Here is a 21,518-nt window from a genome sequence, read left to right on the forward strand (position 1 = left end):
CACACACACACACACACACACACAAATATACGCTGCTCCCATCCTCCCACCTCCCACTCATTGTACAGAGGAGAAAAAGAGCCGGGATATCCCACGCCTGGCTTTCTTTACCAGCTCTCACCAGCCCTCACCAGCCTCTGCCGGATTTGGCTCTTTCCAGTGAAAAATGAGCCCTAAAGCCCTGGAGCCTTCTTGGTGATTTACCGAGAACTTTACTTCCACATGGGCTTTCCGGCTGCAACAGACCCCAAAGAGGCAGGGGGAGGAAGAGGGAGAAAATCATAAATGGATAGTGAGATGAGAAACAGATGTTTGGAACCTTCACTGGCAGGGAATTCTCCACCTCGACCTGCTCTCTTCATGAGATTAGAAAGGCTGAGTCCCTGAGAGCAGACTTCTATTCCACCTGCATTTCTCCTACCTCCCGGCCAGTGCCCCAGCTGCCACTCCATCTTGCAAAAGTCATCATGGCACCTTGCCGTGTGGGTGTCTACCTGTTAGGTTCTTTCTTTCTGACAACAAATGGATGCTAGGTGTTCTGACTGTGGGCATGTGTTAGACACGATCGTTTGGCACTGAGCAGCTCACAAGCTAGCAAGGGAGACAGAGAAATAAATAGACAGTTCCAAGATGGTATAGTCTATCCTAGGACAGAGGCCGATACTGCACATTCTGGAAGCACGTGGGAGGGACTCTGAACCCGGTCTTAGGACTCAGATGAGTGCTGGAATGTCAGAGGACATGTGATCTGAGTTTGGAAGATGTTAGTAGATGGAAGGTGGTAGAAGTCACTTTGGATGTATTAACTTAGCAGCCTTCAAGAGCTTCATACATTTATTTAGTATAACATAACGGTTAGGGGAAACCTCTTTAAAGCCGGGCTGCCTGAGCTTGAAACCCATATCAGCCACTTATTATCCCATCAGGCAAGTTAATGATGCTCTGTACCTCACTTTCCTAATTTGTCATGGGAAGACAATTATACCTGTCCTAGGGCTGTCGCAGGAAATATGTGAAATGTTATTTGTAAAGCCTTTAGGTGAGTCCTTGGCACACAGTAAGCACTCTATGTTTTCCAAAGGGAAAAAAAAGGAAAATTCAAGAAGTGTTTGGAGCCTGCTGCATATCAGGCAATGTGCAAAGTCTTCTGGATACTTAAAAGTCATAGTCTGTCTTTTTGAGGAAGCCCTGAACGAGTGTGTTTGAATTCTCAATGAATTATGATGCGGTGGTGAGAGAGGGCTCTCATCAGCATGGCATCGTCTCCATCCTTCCAGATGATCAAACCTGATCTAGGAGCCAGCATGGACCCTTCCAAGCCCACCCCCAACCTCTCATACTCTATCACCATATCTTACAGAGTTGACTCCTTTACTATCTGCTGGATGCCATTGCTTTGCTCCTTTTCTGTTGTTGATGCTGCCTCTGCTTCCTTGCCACCTCTGGTGAGTACAGAACTGCTCTCTCTTCCATTGAGTCAGTTCCTTTCCTTCTTTGGTTCCCTTTTCTTCAGAGAAATGTTTGTTCAAGTTCTTCTTAAAATTGTGTTATTTGGAAGATTTTTTGCTATTGAGTTATAGGAGTTACTCGCATATTTTGGAAATTAACCCCTTATACCATATATATGCTCTGTAATATTTTCTCCAATTATATGGATTGCCTTTTCACTCTGTTGGTGTTTTCCTTTGCCATGCAGAAGCTTTTCAGTTTGAAGGAGTCCCACTTGTCTATCTTTGCTTTGGCTTCCAGTGCCTTCAGTGCCGTAGCCATGAAATCATCAGACCAGTGTGGTGACACTTTCCTCCCATGTTTTCTTGCAGGGGTTTTGCAGTTAAGGTCTCATTTTAAACCTTTAATCCATTTTGAGTTGATTTTTGTGCAGGATGTAAAAGGGGTCCATTCTCATCCTTTTGCGTGTGGCTATCCAGTTTTCCCAGCATCAGTTGTTGAAAAAACTGTCTTTTACTATTGTATATTCTTGGCACCCTAGTCAAAGATCAGTTGACCATATATGCCTGGATTTATTTCTGGACTCTCTCTTATGCTCCATTGGTCTATAATGTCTTTTTTAAGGCCTATACCATACAATTTTAATTATCAAATCTGATTTTTACTAAGCTAGAGTCATGTTTTTTGCACTCAAATGTCCTCATAGCAATCCTCAATTTAGAATCTCTCCATTAATTCCCCCATTGGTTATATACAAACAACTATATTCCTTAACATGGAAGAACCCTTCGTGAGCTGATTCTTATTTTTATTCTCATTTACATCTCTGGACATCCTCAACCCCTCAACCCCGGAGACACAACTTTCCGTGAAATCACAGTGCTGTTCATGTGACCATGTTAGAAATGGTATCCTAATTTACTAAAGAATGCATGCATCCTCTGTAATAAATTCTCTGATTCCTCCAGTTCTGCCTTCATCAAAGTTCCTTGCACCTTGTGCATTGTTCCTTGCACAATGATGGGGAGAGTCTGAGGGGTCAGCCCACAGCACCCATTTTTCCTACACTAGCTCTGAAATAAATTTTTTAAAAAGTAGATAGAATGGGATCCCCAAATGTTACCCTTATCAGTAATAAAGCCAACATCACAATGTGAAGTTTATAGCAATGGGCAACTGGATAAGGGGGCATCCTAATAATGACCCCAGAATTTGACCATCTTAACCTTCAAGGCACAGGTTCTGATGGACTGGGTCAGTCTTCTTCACAACAGGGCCGACAACTGTAAGATTTAGAGCATGGGCTAACACAGGAGGATATGAATCCCTCAGAAGCAGGAAGATGAAGCCATATGGGATCGGGAGGGAGACAAACCATAAGAGACTCTTAATCTCACCAAACAAACTGAGGGTTGTTGGGGGAGGGGGGAGGGAGAGAGGGTGGTGGGGTTATGGACATTGGGGAGGGTGTGTGCTATGGTGAGTACTGTGAAGTGTGTAAACCTGGCAATTCACAGACCTGTACCCCTGGGGCTAATAATACATTATATGTTAATAAAAAATTAAAACAAAACAAAACGCAGCAATCAAATATATTAGTCCTTGGAGTGGGGCATGTAAAGGACAGAGAAAGGCTAGGAGTGTTACACTAATGGAGCACCCTCCCCGTTAAAGGAAACACCAGGAGTAGAGAAGAAAATTACCTATCCCTTCCACTACACACACATACACACACACAAACACACACACTATAACTCTAACTCATGTTCTATGGTATATTCCTTTTTTTGTTTCTCTATGAGATTAAAAGATACTTGTAGACAAGAAATATGACTTTTCATCCTATATAAGTATAAATCAAATACTTATACTTGACGCAAAGTGGGTGTTCTGCCTATTTGTCAAACATTGTTGAAGAGTGAAGAGCCAAAGCGTAGTGGGTTCACTCAAGAAGGAACAGCTCTTTTGATAGAAGTCAGAAGGGAAGGAAAAATTGGGAGGAATACTTCATGAAAGAAGGGCTATCAGAGCTGGACTTTGGGAAATATGTAGATTCTTACTACACAGAAAAGCCAAAGACAACAACAGTTACATAAACCCAGAAGCGCAATATTGTATAGCAGATCCCTGGATGAATGTTGTATATAAACGTGGGAGATGAGGCAGGAAGGGCTAACTGTGTTTCTCCACCCTGGAATACTTAATAGAAATACTGAAAAATTTAGCGGCCTAAAGAGTGACTCTTTCCCTGAGTTTAATTTTTTTTTTCTTTTAGTTTACTTTTAATCGTTAGTACAGTAGGGACAGTATTTGAAGGTATAGGGGAGCCTTTTCTAGACCTGTCTGCATACTCTCCCTGATCCAAAAACAACTCGTACTAAGAGTACTAATAGCCTCGGGGCTCACATCTGGGAAAACCCACAATGCTGATGTCACTCCAGCAGTATGAAGCAACAGGCCACAAACCTTGGCATCAGAGGAATCACATACTGCATGTCTAGATGATGAAGAATGAGAGTCTGAAAAGCCCGCTGGCTGCAGATGGTGTGATTTTTCTATTTAAATAAAAACCAGGAAGATAAGATGATGTTTTCTTTATTTGCATTTTTAGGATTTTTTTTTCATGAAATAATCACCTAAAAAATTCCAGCATAAAATTAAGCTTTATTTACTCAGGAAATCTGTATTTGAACCCAAAAGTTCATCAACAACGTGTGGAATATATTCCAAATTATGATTTTGGGTAACACTCGAGATTCTATGATGTCTTGGTGACTCATGTAATGACCACCTACAGGGTTTTCCTCCTGGACCCTGTTTTCTGGGAACAACATGCCCCACCCACAGGGCCAGGTAACCAGTCATATTTCTGTTGTGTGACCCTGACCCCTGGTTATACCTAATTGGCTCAGAAATAGGAACTTGACTCATGCAGAGAATTTGGGATTGGGGCCGAGTTAATCTGTCCTTTATGTGACTTAAATTATAAAATTGAAACTTGGGAGCTGATGATCTGCCATCTGTTGCCTTTGTGTGGACTGAATAACAGAGATGGATGGTGAGCAGAAAGGGAAGAAAGATGCCTACATGGATGGCCAAAAAACTTGGCGAGAGACTGGACACAGCAAAGGAAGGAAAAGGAGTAGTCCAGGTGGATGTCTCCGTTTCTGGCCATGAATAGTGTAGGAAATTATCACGCTAGTAACAGAATAGAAGAGCAGATAGGAAGGGGGATATGGATATTGAAGATCCATATTACAACAGTGCTAAATGAAGTTATGAGAGTTGGTAAGTTCTCGAAAGGGTGCACTCCCTGAGTGTCGAGCCCAGATCCTCTGAGGCCACCCAAAATCAGGGGCAGAAGAAAAAAAGACTCTAGGAAAGGAGTATAGGAATGAGTTAAAGACACAGGAGAGATGTTCCAATTTAGAAAAAAGAAGAAACGTTAGATTCTCCCTCTCCAATGTTTTAGTTATCTATTCTTTTAAAGATTTTATTCATTTATTAGAAAGAGAGAGTGTGACAGAGAGAGTGCCAGCAGGGGGAGGAGGGGGAGTAGGAAAAGTAGGCAAGGAACCTGGCACGGGGCTCCATCCTAGTACCCTCTGAGATCATGACGTGAACCGAAGGCAGATACTCAACCCACTGAGCCACCCAGGCACCCCTCCAATATTTTGGTTATCTAAATTTAATATTACATGATTACTTGGATGTCGTGGGACAGACTACGGAGTTCTTATTTTGATTTAGATATAGTTGCTCATATATACTGTCTTAGGACTGTAGACCATTTTGGAGGAAAACATGGTAATATACATTAAAATTGTTACGTGCCTAGACTTTGACTCAGTAGAGCACCTACCCAGACAATCTTCTCTAGACACTGCCTGTCTTACGCACAAGAGAAGCTCCCTGAAAGAGGGTACCTTTCTCATTGCTACATGGCCAGAGGTGAGAATCTGATCCATGCTGAACTACTCAGAGCCCTTTCCTTGGGATTTTAAAAATTATGACTAAGAAAGAGAGAGATTTGGTTTCTTGTTATATGGTTGGACCCATGCCACCTAAACTCTGGAACTTTGCAAGGCTGTGTTTCCTATGACATGGAGCAAGAGAAACAGCTTGCCTAGAAAGAAAAGGAATAAAGCTGCAGAAATACAGAAAGGAGAAATCGGAGATGGACAGGAAGTCCTGATGATCTTTCAGTCCCTGGTTCTGGAAACTTCACAGTTCCAGCTGCCTTCCTGACCACCACAGAGGTCCATCACTCACCCCTGAATCCATAAAATGCATATTTCCCTAGGAGACCTCAAGATGTCTTCTATTACTTGTAACTAAACGAGTCTCAGCAGTAATCCCATTGGATGGTGATGGATGTTAACTAGACTTCTTGTGGTGATCATTTTGCATTATATACAGATATTGAATTATTATGTTGTCTACCTGAAACTAATATAATGTTGTGTGTCAATTATACCTCAACAAAAAGTTTTTAATAAAAGACACTAAGAGTTTGGCCTTAAGAAACACTAGCAGAGGGCACCTGGGTGGCTCAGTGGGTTAGGCCGCTGCCTTCGGCTCAGGTCATGATCTCAGGGTCCTGGGATCGAGTCCCACATTGGGCTCTCTGCTCAGCAGGGAGCCTGCTTCCCTCTCTCTCTCTCTCTGCTTGCCTTTCTGCCTACTTGTGATCTCTGTCTGTCAAATAAATAAAATCTTAAAAAAAAAAAAAAAAGAAACACTAGCAGATGTGTGAAGTTATACATACGTTAAGGATAAATGTCACTCTTCCCATATAATCCAGCAATCACACTCCTTGATTTTGTCCCAAAGGAGTGGAAAACTTCATACACACAAATACCTCAGTAAAGTTTCTTTATAATGTTATCAGTGTCTGGTTAGCTCAGTTGGTTGATGTCTAATGTCAGTGAGGCCAAAGCCATGAGCTTGAGTTGTTCATAGGCCAGTTAGTTTCTCTATTTCCAGCAGCAATGAAATGCACCTGTATTTTTACTCAAATTTGGGCCATTGAATTACCATGTGAATGGCGTATAGAAACTCATAACCACTAAGAGGAAAATATAATTTCTTCAAGTAAATTGTTTATGGGCCATCGATCTTAGCAGATCCTTGGCTGTAATGGAGAGCATTGTATTTTCTAAAAACTGTTTCTATCTAAAGTACACTAAACTGCACACAATGTAAAGTGTATAATTTGATATGCTTTGAAATATGTAAAGTATCATGAGACTGTCACCACAATCAAAATACAAAATATTTCAACAACTTCAAAATTTCCTTCATGTCCCTTGGTAATCCATTCTTCCCTCCCCCTCATTCCCAGGTAAGAAAGAACTGCTTTCTTCAAAGCTGAATTATTTGCTTTTTTCTATAATTTCATATATATGAAATCATACAGTAGGTACTATTGTATCCCTTATTATATTTTAATATCTTTAGAAAATAGCTATGCCACCTTTCTTTTTCCTGCTATTAGTAATTTGGGTCTTCTCCCTTTTATTCTTTTTTCCTGACCAGTCTAGGTAGAAGCTAATTGATTTTCATGAGTTTCTTCAAGAACCGTCTTTTAATTTTGTTGATTTTCTCAATTGCTTTTCTATTTTCTAGTTCATTGATTTGGGTTCTGATCATTCTCTCTTTTCTTTCTTTAGGTTTCATTTGCTTTTCTTTTTCTAGTTCCATTTATTTATTTATTTATTTGTTTATTTTATTACGCTTTTAATTTCAATTCCAGTATAATTAACATACAGTGTTATGTTAGTTTAGGGGGTACAATATAGTGATTCAACACCTCTGTACATTACTCAGTGCCTATCACAGTAAGTGTATTTTTAATCCCTACCGCCTTTACCTACCCCCTTCACCCACCTCCCCTCTGGTAACCCTGAGTTTGTTCTCTATAGTTAAGAGTCTGTTTCTTGGTTTGTTTTTCTCTATTTTTTCTCCTTTGCCCATTTGCTTTGTTTCTTAAATTCCACAGGTGAGTGAAATCATATAGTATTTGTCTTTCTCTGACTGACTTATTTTGCTTAGTATAATACTCTCTAGTTCTACCCATGTTATAGCAAATGGCAAGATTTCATTCCTTTTTATGGCTAAGTAATAGTCCATTGTATGTGTCTACCACAGTTTTCTTTATCCATTCATCTGCTGATGGATACCTGGGCTGCTTCCATAATGTAACAATCATAGATAACGCTGTAATAAACATGTGGGGTGCATGTACCCCTTTAAATTAGTGCTTTCATATTTCTGAGGTAAATATCCAGTATTGTGATTACTGGATCATAGAGTAGTTCTATTTTTGACTTTGTAAGGAACCTCCATACTGTGAGAGCAGCCAGAGTGGCTCCTCCAGTTTACATTCCAACATAGTGCAGAAGTGTTCTTTTTCTCCTCATCCTTGCCAACACTTGCTATTCTTGTGTTTTGTTTTTAGCCATTCCAGCAGGTAGGAGGCGACATCTCATTGTAGGTTTGCTTTGTGTTTCCCTAATGATGAGAGGCGTTGAGCATCTTTTCATGTGTCTGTTGGCCCTCTGGAAGTCTTCTTAAGGTGGAAGTTGAGTTCATTGATTTGAAGCTTTTTTTTTTTTTCTTTTCTACTATGAGCACTTCTGTGCTATAAATGCTCCTGTAAGTATACTTGAATCCACATCTTCTAGGGTTAGGTTTGTGTGTGTGTTAGGTTTTTATTTTTGTTCATTTCATGATATTTGGCACTTTCTCTCTTGATTTATTCTAAAACCCAAGAGTTATTTATGAATGTTAGCTTTGGACTACTTGGGAATTTTCCAGCTATCTTTCTGTTACTAATTTGTAATTTAATTCCGTGTGGCTATAGAACAGATTTTCTATTATTTGACTACTTTTAAATTAATTAGATTTGTTTTATAGTACAACATTTGGTCTGTCTTGGTAAATGTTTCACTGATACTTGAAAAGAAAGTATATTCTGCTATTGTTGATACAGTGTTCTATAATTGTTAATTAAGTCAACTTGATTAATAGTGTTGGTTGAATCTTCTGGATACTTACCAAATTTCTTTCTATAATTTCTATCAGTTATTGAAATCTTTGACCATAACTGTGGATCTGTTTATTTCTCCCATTGGTTCATCTTTTTTTTTTTTTTTGTCTCATGTTTAGTGTAGCTCAGTTATTAAGGGCATAAATATTTAGGATTATTATATCATCTTGGTGAATTGACTAGTTTATCATTATTAAATGGCCCTCTTTATCCCTGGTTATATTCTTTGTTCTAAAATCTACTTTTCCTGATATTAATATACCTACTCTACCTTCATTTTGACTGGTATTAACATTGTATATCATTTTCCTTCTTTTAATTTTAACCCATTGATTTGGGTGTACCTTTATTTTTGAAGTGCATTCTTCTAGTGAAAATATAGCTGGGGCTTCTTTTTATCACTGTGACATTTCTGACTTTCAATTTGGGCTATATAAACTATTTCTATTTAATGTGATTATGTACGTGATTGGTTTTAAATTTACCAGCTGTCTAATTTTTTCAATTTGTTCCATCTGGGTTTTGTGCCTCTTCCCTATCCCTTATGCTCTCTTTGGGGACCCACAGCATATTTTTATTATTCCATTTTATCTCTTTTTTGCATTTTTTAATGGTTGACTTAGGGTTCATAGAATATGTCTTTAATTTATCACAGTCAGCCCTCAAGTAATAGTGTACCACTTTACATACATTAAAAGAAACTTACAGCAACACACTTCCCTTCCCTGCTTTATGGACTTTGGGTGACTGTTGCCATACATTTTTATTTCATCATATCTAATAAGCCCCACATACAGTGCTCTTATGTTTGCCTTAAACAATCAGTGTTCTTGCAGAAAGATTTACATACCAAGAAAAAAGTATATTTTATATTTCTCCATATTATTACCATTTTCAAAGCTTTTAATTCAATTGCACACATTTCCATCTGGGATTATTTGCCATCCTTCTGATAGCTTTTTTTAAAAAATGCTTATCTTGTTTTATACTTTTTTAAAAAATATTTTAATTTCATTTTAATTCCAATGTTGTTAACATTCAGTGTTACATTAGTTTTGAATGTACAATATAGTGATTCAACAATTCTATACATCACTCAGTGTTCATCAAGATAAGTGTGTGCTTAATCCCCTCCACACATTTCACCCACCCACCTTCACCTCCATTCTAGTAACCATTGATGTGTTTTCTATAGTTAAGACTCTGTTTTTTGGTTTGTCTCTTTTCTTTTCCCTTGGTCCTTTTCTGTTGTTTCTTAAATTCCACATGTAAGTGAAATCATATGATAGTTGTCCTACTTTGACTGACTTATTTTGGTTAGGATTTGTAATCATTAGATCCTTCTATAGTGTTGCACATGGCAAGTTGTTTTTCTTTTTTAGGGCTAAGTAATATTCATATATATACATGCCACATCTTCTTTATCCATTCATCTATCAACAGACACTTGGGCGATTTCTATAATTTGCCTATTGTAAATAATGCTGCAATAAACGTAAGGGTGTATATATCCTTTCAGATTAGTGTTTTCATATTTTGGGGGGAAATACCCAGTAGCATCATTACTGGATCATAGTATAGTTCTATTTTTAATTTTTTTTAAGATTTTATATATTTGACAGAAAGAGAAAAATCAAAAGAGAGAACACAACCAGGAGGAGTGGGACAGGGAGAAGCAGGCTTCTCACTGAGCAGAGATCCTGATGTGGGGTTCAATCTCAGGACCCTGGGATCACGACTTGAGCCAAAGGCAGATGCTTAATGACTGAACTAGCCAGGCACCCCTATTTTTAATTTTTTTGCTATTTATTTGAGAGAGAGAGAGAGAAAGAGAGGGCATGAGAAGGGTGACGGTCAGAGGGAGAAGCAGACTCCCCACTGAGCATGGACCATCCCCCACCCCAGCCCAATGCAGAGCTTGATCTTGATCCTGGGATTCTGGGATCATGACCCAAGCCAAAGGCAGACGCTTAACCTACTGAGCCACTCAGGTGGCTCAGGATTTTTAATTGTTTGCAGAAACTTCATACTGTCTTCCGGAGTCGCTGCACCCACTTGCATTCCCAACCACAGCTTAAGAGGTTCCTTTTTCTCCACATCCTCACCAACACTTATTGTTTCTTGTGGTTTTGATTTTATCCATTCTGACGGGTGTGAGGTTATTTTATTTTCTTCTTGATTCAATATCTCTGTGTGTTGTGAAATGATCATAGTAAGTTTAGTTAACATTTCTCACCACATATAATTACAAATGGCTTTCTTATACTGACATCTTTTAAGACTTGGTGATTATCATAGTGCAGTTATGCTGGTGATAAAATACTTTAATATCTTATGTCTGAAAAAGCCTTTGTTTTGCTGTTGTGTTTGATATCTTCACTAGGTATAAATTCTAGGTTGACTTATTTTTTCCCTTGTTCTTTAAAGAGGTATACTGTCTTCTTGTTTGAATTGCTTTTGATAAAAAATCTGCTATGATTCTTACTCCTTGTTCTCTGTATATATATATATATATATATATATATATATATATATATATATCTTTTTTCTTTCATTATCTTTAAGGTCCCCTTCTTTGTATCACTTTTCAGCAATTTATCAGTTTTCAGCAATTTAAACTGTCATGTACTTTGCTATAATTGTTTTTTAATTTCTTGTGGTTGGAGTTAGTTGGACTTTATACCTTGGACCTTCGAGTACTATAGTTTTAAGCAAATCTGGGACAATTTCAGGCATTAACAATTTCTTAAGTATTTTTCTCTATAGCATTTTCTGACCTTTGGGGATTCCAATTACATGCGTATTCAGACACCTAAAATTTTCCCACAGGTCACTGTCTCTCTGTTCATTTTTCTTTCAGTCTTTCTTTTCTATGTGTTTGATTTTGGCTACTTGCTATTGTTTGGACTTTAAGTTTGCTATTTTTTTCCTTTCTGCTGTGCTAAATCTTCCACCAATCCCATCAATTTTATGTTTCACCTCTTCCCTTACAGTCTTCATCCCAGAAGTCTTCATCCCTGGGTCTCTTTTTTTTCCCTTTTTTTTTATGTTCCACATCTCTACTTACCATTTTCAATATTTCCAATAGCTGTTTGCACATGTGAAATTGTTACACTCCTGTAATATCCTGGGCACTAATTCTATTATCTGTGTCATTTCTGGGAAATTTCCTGACCATTTTTTTCCTTTTTATGGGTCATATTTTTCTGCTTCTTTGTATTCCTAGTAATTTTTTATTGGATGCCAGACACTGTGGGCTTCTTGGGTATTTTTGTATTCCTAAAAACATTCTTGAGCTAAGTTACTTGGAAATAGTTTGACCGTTTTGAGTCTTGGTCTTAAGCTTTATTAGGCAGGAGTACACTGTCTTTAGTCTAGGGCTAATTTTGTTCCATGACTGACATGAAACTTTCTCTGTACTCTACCCAATGCCTTGTGAATTATGAAGTCTGAGAACTGGGAAAACTAACCAATGGTCATAGTAATCAGAATAGTGTATATTGTGTATAAGTTTTACCTCAATAAAAATCATGTTTAGTGTTAAATACACACATATTAATAGTTAAGAACAGAAGATGACTTGTAAAATTATCTTCTGAGTATTTTTCAGTTACTTAAATTGTCAATAAATGTACAATCTTTTTTAAAACATAGATAAAACTATGGGGCACCTGGGTGGCTCAGTCATTAAGCATTTGCCTTCAGCTCAGCTTATGATCACAGGGTCCTGGAATCAAGCCCTACATTGGGCTTCCTGCTCAGTAAAGAATCTGCTTCTCCCTCTTCCCCTAGCCCGGCTTATGTTTTCTCTCTTGCTGTCTCTCTTTGTCAAATAAATAAAATTTTTAATTTTTTTTTAAACATAGATATGAAGGTATTTCAGGGGTGGGAGATTCTCGGTCTTATAGAATGGATGAAGGAGAGGAAACAAATGTTTACTGGGCATTTGCCATATATTAGCCCTTTAAAAGTCACTTTATTACATTGTTCCATTTGGTCAATGTGACAATCTTATAAAGTAGATATTATCCCATTTTCAAAAGGCAAATAGTTATTAGTTCAATGTCTCTAGGCTTGATTGTAGGTCTACCGGCTTCTGAAGTCCATGTTTTGATTCTAAAAAGAGACTTAAGCTACTGGTATGGTCTTTTGAAATTCAGAGAATAAAAAAGGCTTGGCGGGGTGGGAAAGTCCCAGGAATATATCACTATCCGCAGGCCAATGAATTGGCACCCAGACTGGGGGAGTTCACTCTCCTGGCAAAGTGCATTATTCATCAAAGCAGTCATGAATCAAATATAGTTCATCTGAAACTCAAGGAAGTCTGATCTAAGGCATGAGAATTGGGTGTTTCAGAGAAAATCCAACCAACCTAGGACACTGCATAGCTAATGGTGGGAGCCAGAGAGATGTGTTTCTTCCTAACAATTTGTCAACAGCTTCTAAGGACAAAGGCTGCTTTGTTCCCAGATGGAGTAACCTCTCTAAGGTCAAGGGTCATGGATGTCAGGTTACAGAAATGGGTGCATTCCCTGTATTGGCTGCCTCCTGCCCAGGCAAGCCTGACTCACAGGTTGGTCACCTGTCTGGAATGGACTGTGGGAGAGCACACCAGGGAGGTCAACCAGAGAGCAGTGGGCCAGAGCAATTTCCTTGTCAACTTGTTCAGGTTGCATCGGCTCCCTCCACTTTATGTTGAATGCTGTTTCTTTGTGAGTGAGTCTCTTTCAATATCTACAATGTACTTTGATTGCTGGGCTTTAAAAACAACAACAGCAACAACAACAACAAAAAGCCACCTCATTTGCTTACTGTTTATTGATCCTTTTCTTAAAGTTTGGGATAAGGAAACTCTGATTCCTTCCCCACCCCCACCCCCCAAAAAACCCTCCCAGGTCCAACTACAAGGGCTGCAGGGAGATCTGGGATTGACTTGAACGTAAAGCTCTGTTTAGAATGGGGTTTTGGGTAGGCTCTGATGAATTGTGTGCAAGCTGGTTGGGGTCCTCTCAAAGCTAGCCTGTGACCATTAGGAGATCATCGAAATCCTAGTTCGATCATCAGTTACCGACGGGAGTTGGCAGAGAGGAAGAGTATGTCTCTCTCACTCCAGTGGCTCCAGTGTCCTTTATCTTGTGTCCTTTGCTTGCAAAATGGGAGCTGAGGAGAAGAACCAGAAGAACTGAGTCTCACTTCCCACACCACCCCCCAACACTGCCTCTTTTATAACAGGGCTGGGCTCTGCCAAATCCTCTGCCAAAGGCCAGGCCCCAAGCTCAGCAGGGGCTTCCCAGTTTCCATGGCTAATTCGCTTCTGAGACCTTTGGCTGAGTTGCATCCCGGTGGGGGGGGGGGGAGTGCGGCGGCTAATTACTGCTCATTGTAGCGCTGTTGAGTGCTACCTTCTGACGTAAAAAATGGTCTGCTGGGAACTGGGCTAAAACCAACATACAACCATGTATTGCACAGTTGTTAGGAAGCCACCAGGAAGGCTTACCCACAGTGGTTTTTAATCATATACATGCAAACCTTCTTTCCTCTTAGAGCTAAGAGCAGCCTATCAACAATTGTTTTGAAAAACACACATAGGTTTACCTTCCCAACCCCAAGGGAAGGACCCTTTCTGAGGATGGGTAGGAAGATTTCATGGAGAATGAGCTTCACCTTAAACCCTTGGATCTTCCCTAGTTTCCTAGCAGAAGCAAGAGGAGAATGAGAAAAGCAAAACATTTCTCGAGTGCTTACTATAAGGTGAGTACTATTCTGTGCATTTTCTATAAATAAACTGATCCTCAAAATTGTCCAGTGATATAACTGCCCTCGTTGTCATTTTGTGGAAAATGAGGCTCAGAAATTATATGGATTCCCAAAGTCACATGGCTTATTAAGTGGTGGAGTCAGAATTTAAATTCAGATTTTAACTGAGTGCAAATGCCGAGGTTTCTCCACCATGATCAGAAATCCTGCTGGCCCACAGCAATTACTCTTTTAGAAGAGTCATCTCCAAGCCTTTCTGACCCTATATTCCCATCAGTAAATATCTGAAGCACTGCCTCAGATATATGCGTATTTATTTATAAATTCGAAGCACTAATTAATATCTATCAGCATTGATTGATAATACAACACCCCATGGCATTTATTCTCATTAGTGACAATAGTTGTAAATTGACATTTAATATTGAAGGGCACCTGGGTTGTCAAGTGCCTGCTTTCAGCTCAGGTCATGATCCCAGGGTCATGGGATAGAGCCCCACATCAGGCTTCCTGCACCACAGGAAGCCTGCTTCTTCCTCTCCCACTCCCCCTGCTGTGTTCCTGCTCTCGCTGCATATCTCCCTGACAAATAAATAAATAAAATCTTTAAAAATATATATTATATATAATGTTGATAATTTGGAAACTTTTTTGGTGGAATCTAGTTAAATTACAGTTGTTGTAGCTTCAGTGCATGACTGACAATAATTTGTTCCAGGAGTAGAAGTCACCTGGCTTCTTTTCTTGTCTGTGTGCCACAGTGTTTCCTATGGGTATATCCCAGTTTTATGGCAGAAAACACCGGAAGGCACTGGTCCATTCTGTGAAGGTTATTTGGTTAAAATTAGATATTCTGGTTTATAAATCTACTCACTGTGTACATGTAAACCATAAAACACTGTAAGATGCTAAAAATGAGAAAAGAAATAAGAGCACCGGCATACACACCCCTTTTCCATTGTATAATTCCCACTTTCCCTTAGGGTGCTTGGAATATATGCAAATAACCCAAGGCAGCCCAACCCCAGGCACCAGGGTCAACATGTATATTCAATATTAGAAAATAAAAATGCATTTCCTAGTTTTAGCCAACAACAGATATGACTAGAAGTTGTAAATGATTTCTTCCACACCCCATGTCTTCCTCTGCAGTTCCCGGAGCATGCATGACCTCCCTGGGAGACCCCTGCCCCAGAGGAAGCTGACGCTATATTCCCAGGCAGATACAGAAGGCTGAGGTTTTGGAGGAGAAAAGCAGCCAGGAACTGTGGAGTCAGCACTTGGGGCTAGGATGAGAAGACGTCCAGGCTAGAGGTCCACAGTACGTGTGCTCAGAGTGCAGGCAAGAGAAAGGCTCCAGGGCCATCAGTCAGACCCCCACCCAGGAAGAGTCCATCAGTCCCACAGCCTGGTTTTATGGATTTTGTCCTTTCTGAATCCAAGTCTTTGAGAGGCCTCCCTCCTAACTGCGTGAATACCGGAGTAAATGAAAACACTCCGCATCACAATGACCCCTTAAGGTTTGAGTTCCAAGATGGAAAATAAAGGCATTTCAGCCCTTCCATGGATAAAAATAACTTGCTGTCGATTTTGAAATCCCTTTCATTTGTCTCCCACAGACCAGCCCCATACAATGGCACTTTGTGTGAGAACTTTTGGCATGGGCCAGCCAGGCCCTGCTTCCTTCTGCCTGCCAACGGGAGGAGAGGAGAGGAGGGCTCCGAGCCCGGCAGTGGGAGAGGACTTTGGGCAGGCCCGACGTTGCTGTTGGACATCATTCAGAAGTCCCCACTCCGTGGGGGAGTCCAAAGAGGAAAGCAAACAGAGCAAGGAGTAGTGGAAAATGCTGAGTCCTGGAGCTGGCCGGAACAGCATTCGCCTTTCCATGCTTGGAGCCAGGCGTTCTGTGACACCCACAGCTATCACAGGGAACAGGGAGGGCTGGGCACCCAGCGTCCCCAGCCAAGGGCCGGGACGGCTGGGAACAGATGCTCCCATCTCTTCAGACAGGCCCTCCAGAGCTAGAGCCCGTGCTGTGCCCTAATGATGAAGTCTTCTCCTTGTCCAGGGAATCTGGGGGTGGGATGGAGTGGGAAAATGTTTTCAAAGAAAGGTGAGAAAGACTGTCTTGAGCTGTGGTTTCAGATTTACTAATAGCTCCCACTTCCATGACACTATGTGTCAAACACCAACATAGATTAATCGTCAATCGCCCTATCAGTAGGGTCGGTACTATTGTTCCTGTTTTATGGGTGAAGAAATTGAGGAACAGAGAGGTTAAATAATTTGCCCAAGCCACACAGCTAAAAAGCATCAGGACTAGGAATTATCACCATGCAGTTTTGCGTCAGAGCCTGTGTTGCTCAAAGTTACAGACCTTCTCTTTAGCCTGTCACATATATTTCCTCTCTAGGAATAGACAATATGAAGGACAGAGTGAGGGAACTCAGAAGAGTAAAAGGAATGGATGAGGAAAGAGTGAGGCATGATCACCAAGGACAGGAATAAAAAAAAAAAAAAAAAAAGGCAGGAGGCTCTCAGTCCAGGAGAAGTTGTGTGAAACCAAGGTAGAGAGATGGCAGGAAATGCTGCATAGGGAATGGAAGCCATGACATCACAGGCCAAACAGACACCTGTTCTTTTGTATGCCCCCAAGAGGACTCTGGAAATAATACTCAGAGATCACTCAGCAAATGGGGCTCAGACAACTCTCAGAGAGACTGGAGAGTAGGCAGCTGGAGCAGAGAAACGAACACCTTCCCTCTCTTCCAATAACAGCCTGGGGTGGAGGCAGGTGTCCACGGCTCAAGGGAGAGATTAGCCCCCTGATGAGAAGAGACAGCTTGTGTCAGTCACCCAGGGAGGCCTGTCACATCCATTTGTAAGCTGAATAGTTCCTGTCCCTGGAGGAAGGAAGGGAAGGGAAGAGTGAAGGGATGGAGGAAAAAGGGAGGAAAGGAAGAGATAGGTTATTTGTAGGGAAGAGCCCTTGACTTTCATCAGACACATAGGATTGGCCTTGGAGTCAAAAGACCTAAGATCTAATTTTGCCTCTGTCACTAGTTAGCAAGGTGATCTCAGATCAGCCATCTAAACTTTCTAACCGTAAACCCTTACCTCTATGGTTCTTTCCAGATCTGAACTCCACAGAATGGTGATCTTGGGACCAAGGACAAGTCATCTTTCCCCACCCCCCAAGTTCTGGTCCTAGCACAGTGGTACACCGCCCATCCACACCAACCAATCACCAAGTCCTAGCCATTCTATCTCCTGAGTACCTTTCTGATCTGCTTATTGCTGTTTCTCTTGGAGACAAATGAAGCCATTTTCCAAATGGTCTGCCTACCTTGGGCCCTCTAATGCTTTCTCTGTTTACAGACAGAATGATTTTTGTAAGCACAGATCAAATAGTGTGACTTGGCCTGCAGGAAGGTCCTCAGGGCTGTGCCTTGCCCTTCCCATGGGACATTAGGCTCTGCATCATCTCTCCTTCTCCCCCTCCCCCTCCCTACTCCATTTCACCCTGGGCTCTGGTACCTCAAAAGGACTTCCAGCTTCTCCAGCAGCCCATGAACTTTCCCACCTCTAGCCTCAGCCTGAACCTCCTTCCCTTTCTGCTTGGCTCACTGCTACTCATCTTTAGGGCATAAATTCTTCCAGCTGGGTGCTCCTCCTAGATGTCAAACCATACTGTACTTATCTGGATAGTCATTCACCCTTTACCTGCCAGTAGTCTTCATCTACTAAAAGCAGAGTCAAGGTAAAAGTTGTGTCTATCTTTTCCTTACAGCTCCATAATACTGAGTCCAGTGTCAACCACAGAGCACGTGTTCCATGAATGTTCACTACCTGAATAATTTGTTGAGTGGTATCCTCACATAGGGCACCTTCCAGCTATGACATGTTATAGTCTCATAGACAGCAATCCCATACCTCCTACATGTTCAGTTTCTGAAAAGCAGATCTTAGACCTTCCACCATCCCAGGATCTCCTGATGCCAGCCTGAACATGAACTCTTAGCAGATTGCTGGACTCTATCAGAACTAATAGAAAGAATTGCCACGATCAATTATGAATCAACTATGATCAATTATGAATCAACTTTAAACTAGGACGTGTTGTCTGGCAATCGGATGAGATCCAATACAGTAGAGGAAGAAAGGGGTGGAAGGACTCGGGGACAATCAGAGTTACTTTCTAGTAGAAAGTCTGGCTAGTTCTAGACCTACTAGACCTACTAGAACAACAGATCCATCTAAGATCCATCTAAGAGCTAGACATACTAGAACAGGAGATCTTAGATGAATCTCCTGTTCTAGTAGAAAGTCTATTTCTGTCACTAATCAGGTAACTTTGGGCAACTCTTTTGGCCTTTCTGGACCTTGAGTTCATGCATGCCTCATTGAAGAGGCTGGACAAGATAATCTTTTAGGTCCCCTTGAGTTTAGGTCCCCTTTAACTCAAAAATGTAGAATTTCAAATTCTGGTGTTTGCTCTTCCACTCACTAGCAGCTAAGCCATCCATGGGTTTTATAAGGAGACTATGTAAAGTATCATGGAAGTGGAAGGAACTGCTGTGAATAATTATTCCAGGACAATAGGTTGACCCTGGGACTGTCCCAGGTACACCAGTCTTTGTGGTCACCCTTGTTTTAATTCAGCCTCTGTTGGCAGGGTTTCAGGTTTGTGGTTGTTACTTGTGGTAGCCGAGAAGACGATTTGGAATTTGTGGGATTTCTGTATTGGGATTTTAAGCAGACTGCACACACAGGTACCCAGAATAGCTTACATGCTTCACCATCATGCAGGAGGCCCAACCAGTTCCCCTACTTGCTCCCAAGTCAGAAGCCTGAGCACAGATGAGTCCATTCCCTACCCCAGTGGTCTGAAGTCGGTCAGTGAAGAAAATATTTTAAATCCCCTTGGATTCAAGTACACAGCTCTGTGCTACGTTCATGAAACCTTGACCATAGAGAAAATAGATACCCTGAATGAAATGTCTATGTACCCTCCAAACACTGGTCATTGTCTTTACCATCACTTACCCTTCCCCTAATATGTCTAAACATCTCAAACAAAAGTTGCCTTGGCTGCACTATGATAGTAAACTTTCTTATTCCCATGGGAACCAGAACAAATGGGACAAAATCAGTCTGCCCAAGAAGTAGATTAGCAGAGAAGATTCCCCAGTTCAATTACTCTCAAGGTTCTGAACTTATGTTTCCCTCAGATCTATATAAACAAGGTCCGTTGGTATGAACACTCAAAGCCCTTTCAAAGTTCCCAATCCCATCTCTCCTTCTCACATTAGGAATATTCTTGCCTCCAAAAGGCAGTCCCAGATCAAGGCTCAGAGTCCTCATCAAATTTTCCAGCCTTGTGAAGACTGGGGCCACCTCTTTGAGTCACTATTTCCAGCACATCTGGGGGACAGCCCTCAAAAGGGAAGAAGGAGCGTCACAACTGAAATTTTGAGATTTGCCTGTAAAAAGATGAAAAACAGCCTGCTACTGCCCAGGGTCAGTGTGGAATGGGCAGGGAGAACAAGGTAGTGGCTATCTCTTGCCCCCTTATAATTCCCACAGGTAGCTGCCGGAAACTTCCTTGCCCCTCCCCATGATACCCCATGGAGTGAGCAGAGCTGACCCAACATCAAAGCTCTGTGAAAATACCGTGGCTGAGAGAGCAGGGGAGCCTGAGTGGCAGGAGGAGAGATTAAGGACAGGGCTGTGAACTCATGAGGGCTTTGGGAATCACACAGTACGTCATGAGACCTGGTCACTGTTGATTGTCCCACGTTGCCATGGACAGATAAGCGTCACTGTCATAACTCTGGACGTCAGCAACGGTGAGATAGACCAGGCAATTAAATGAACCTGGCTTTCTCAGTATAGAATATTTTCCAGGAAAATGGAAAAGGGAAAAAGGATCAGAACACCGAGTAAAACAGGAAATGGCAGTGGTCAAGGGGCAGAGGCAGAGGCACCTGAGTTTCTGATGTGCAGCTTGAAATTCTCAATAAGGGCTCATTTTAAGACTTTTCTAATTTTCATCAACTGATCAACTCCTGCTTTTATCAACTTCCTTAAATCTCTGTTTCCTTGTAGGAGGTGCCAGGCAAGTGCTTTTCTCTTCTGTCCTTCGCTCTTCTTAGGTGAGGATCCTCATAGCATGGAGGAATCCCAAGAGCAGTAAACAACCAGCAGCATGCTGAGTCTATTTCCCCACTGAAGGGCAAGGGCCACCTGCCCAGGTCAAGTGTCCCTGCATCTGAGCCAGAAAAAGGCCTCTGTACAACTGAACTTGCATTATAAACTGCTTTCCCAGAGTCACCCCTGGGACAGGCAGAGGAAATGTTGTGGAAGTGGAAAAGCTTCCTTCTAGGGAGAAGGCTGTCCTTGTCCTGTGTTTGATGTAGGAAATGTACCTCCTGGTAACTCGGGCTGTGGCTCCCATGGATGGGGGCCCATTAGCCAACATCATCAAAGGAGACCTTCTGGAGCTGTTGGGTGGTAACATGGCATAATGGAAAGAGCAAGGGCTCAGAAGTCAGGTGGTGCTGATGAACATGATGACCTTTTGTACTCCCTTCCACAGTAGGTTCTAGAATAAAATGAGCTTCCTGCCAAGTAAACATGGAATGTGAATAGATAGGTATCTTCATAAGGGTCACAAAGTCAAGTTCTGCAGGGACCAGGCAGGAGTGTAAATGTGTGAGGCTGACCTCTTGGAGACAGGAGACCCACATTCACTTTGAGGGTACCTCACACTCAGTGTCGACCACAGGTGCTTGCTATGAGGAATGCCAGTTATTCAAAGACCTCCCATGACCCTACTGGATACATGGGCCCCAACGCTGTGAAGGCCAAACTGAACATCTTTACGGTGCAGCATCAGCCCCACAGTCTGTCCACATGTAACTTCTCATCTACATTGCCTGCCTCATTTAGCCTAAAGCAAAAATCACAATCCTCTTCCTTTTCAGGTTAAAATAGCTACACCTCATTATACAGGAAGCTCTGTTGCTGTTTTTTGTTTGTTTGCTTGCTTATTTGTCTATGTGGTGTGAGTGTCCTACCTCGCTCTAAAGCTATACCTGTTGTGAGCCAGATTAGCCTTGGGCAATTACTTTGTCCCATAGCTTCCTGAAAGCCTGTTAAATCCAGATTTTTGATGACCCGCTTCTTCTGAATGACCCCTTTTCCTTGCATCTTTTTTTATCCTTACCCTACTCTACACCCCCAAATTCTGCAGTCATTT

General features: G+C 41.4%; 1 long non-coding RNA gene across 1 annotated transcript; it reads left to right on the forward strand.

The window, feature by feature from the left end:
* Positions 1-12,821: 12,821 nt before the first annotated feature.
* On the forward strand, positions 12,822-15,834 carry LOC309840460. The gene is made up of 3 exons (XR_014298609.1): positions 12,822-12,989; positions 14,189-14,251; positions 15,410-15,834. It is a non-coding gene; the product is annotated as an uncharacterized lncRNA (long non-coding RNA).
* Positions 15,835-21,518: the final 5,684 nt, after the last annotated feature.

Source organism: Mustela nivalis (genome assembly GCF_964662115.1).
Source record: "Mustela nivalis genome assembly, chromosome: 9".
In the NCBI taxonomy this organism is placed as follows: Eukaryota; Metazoa; Chordata; class Mammalia; order Carnivora; family Mustelidae; genus Mustela; species Mustela nivalis.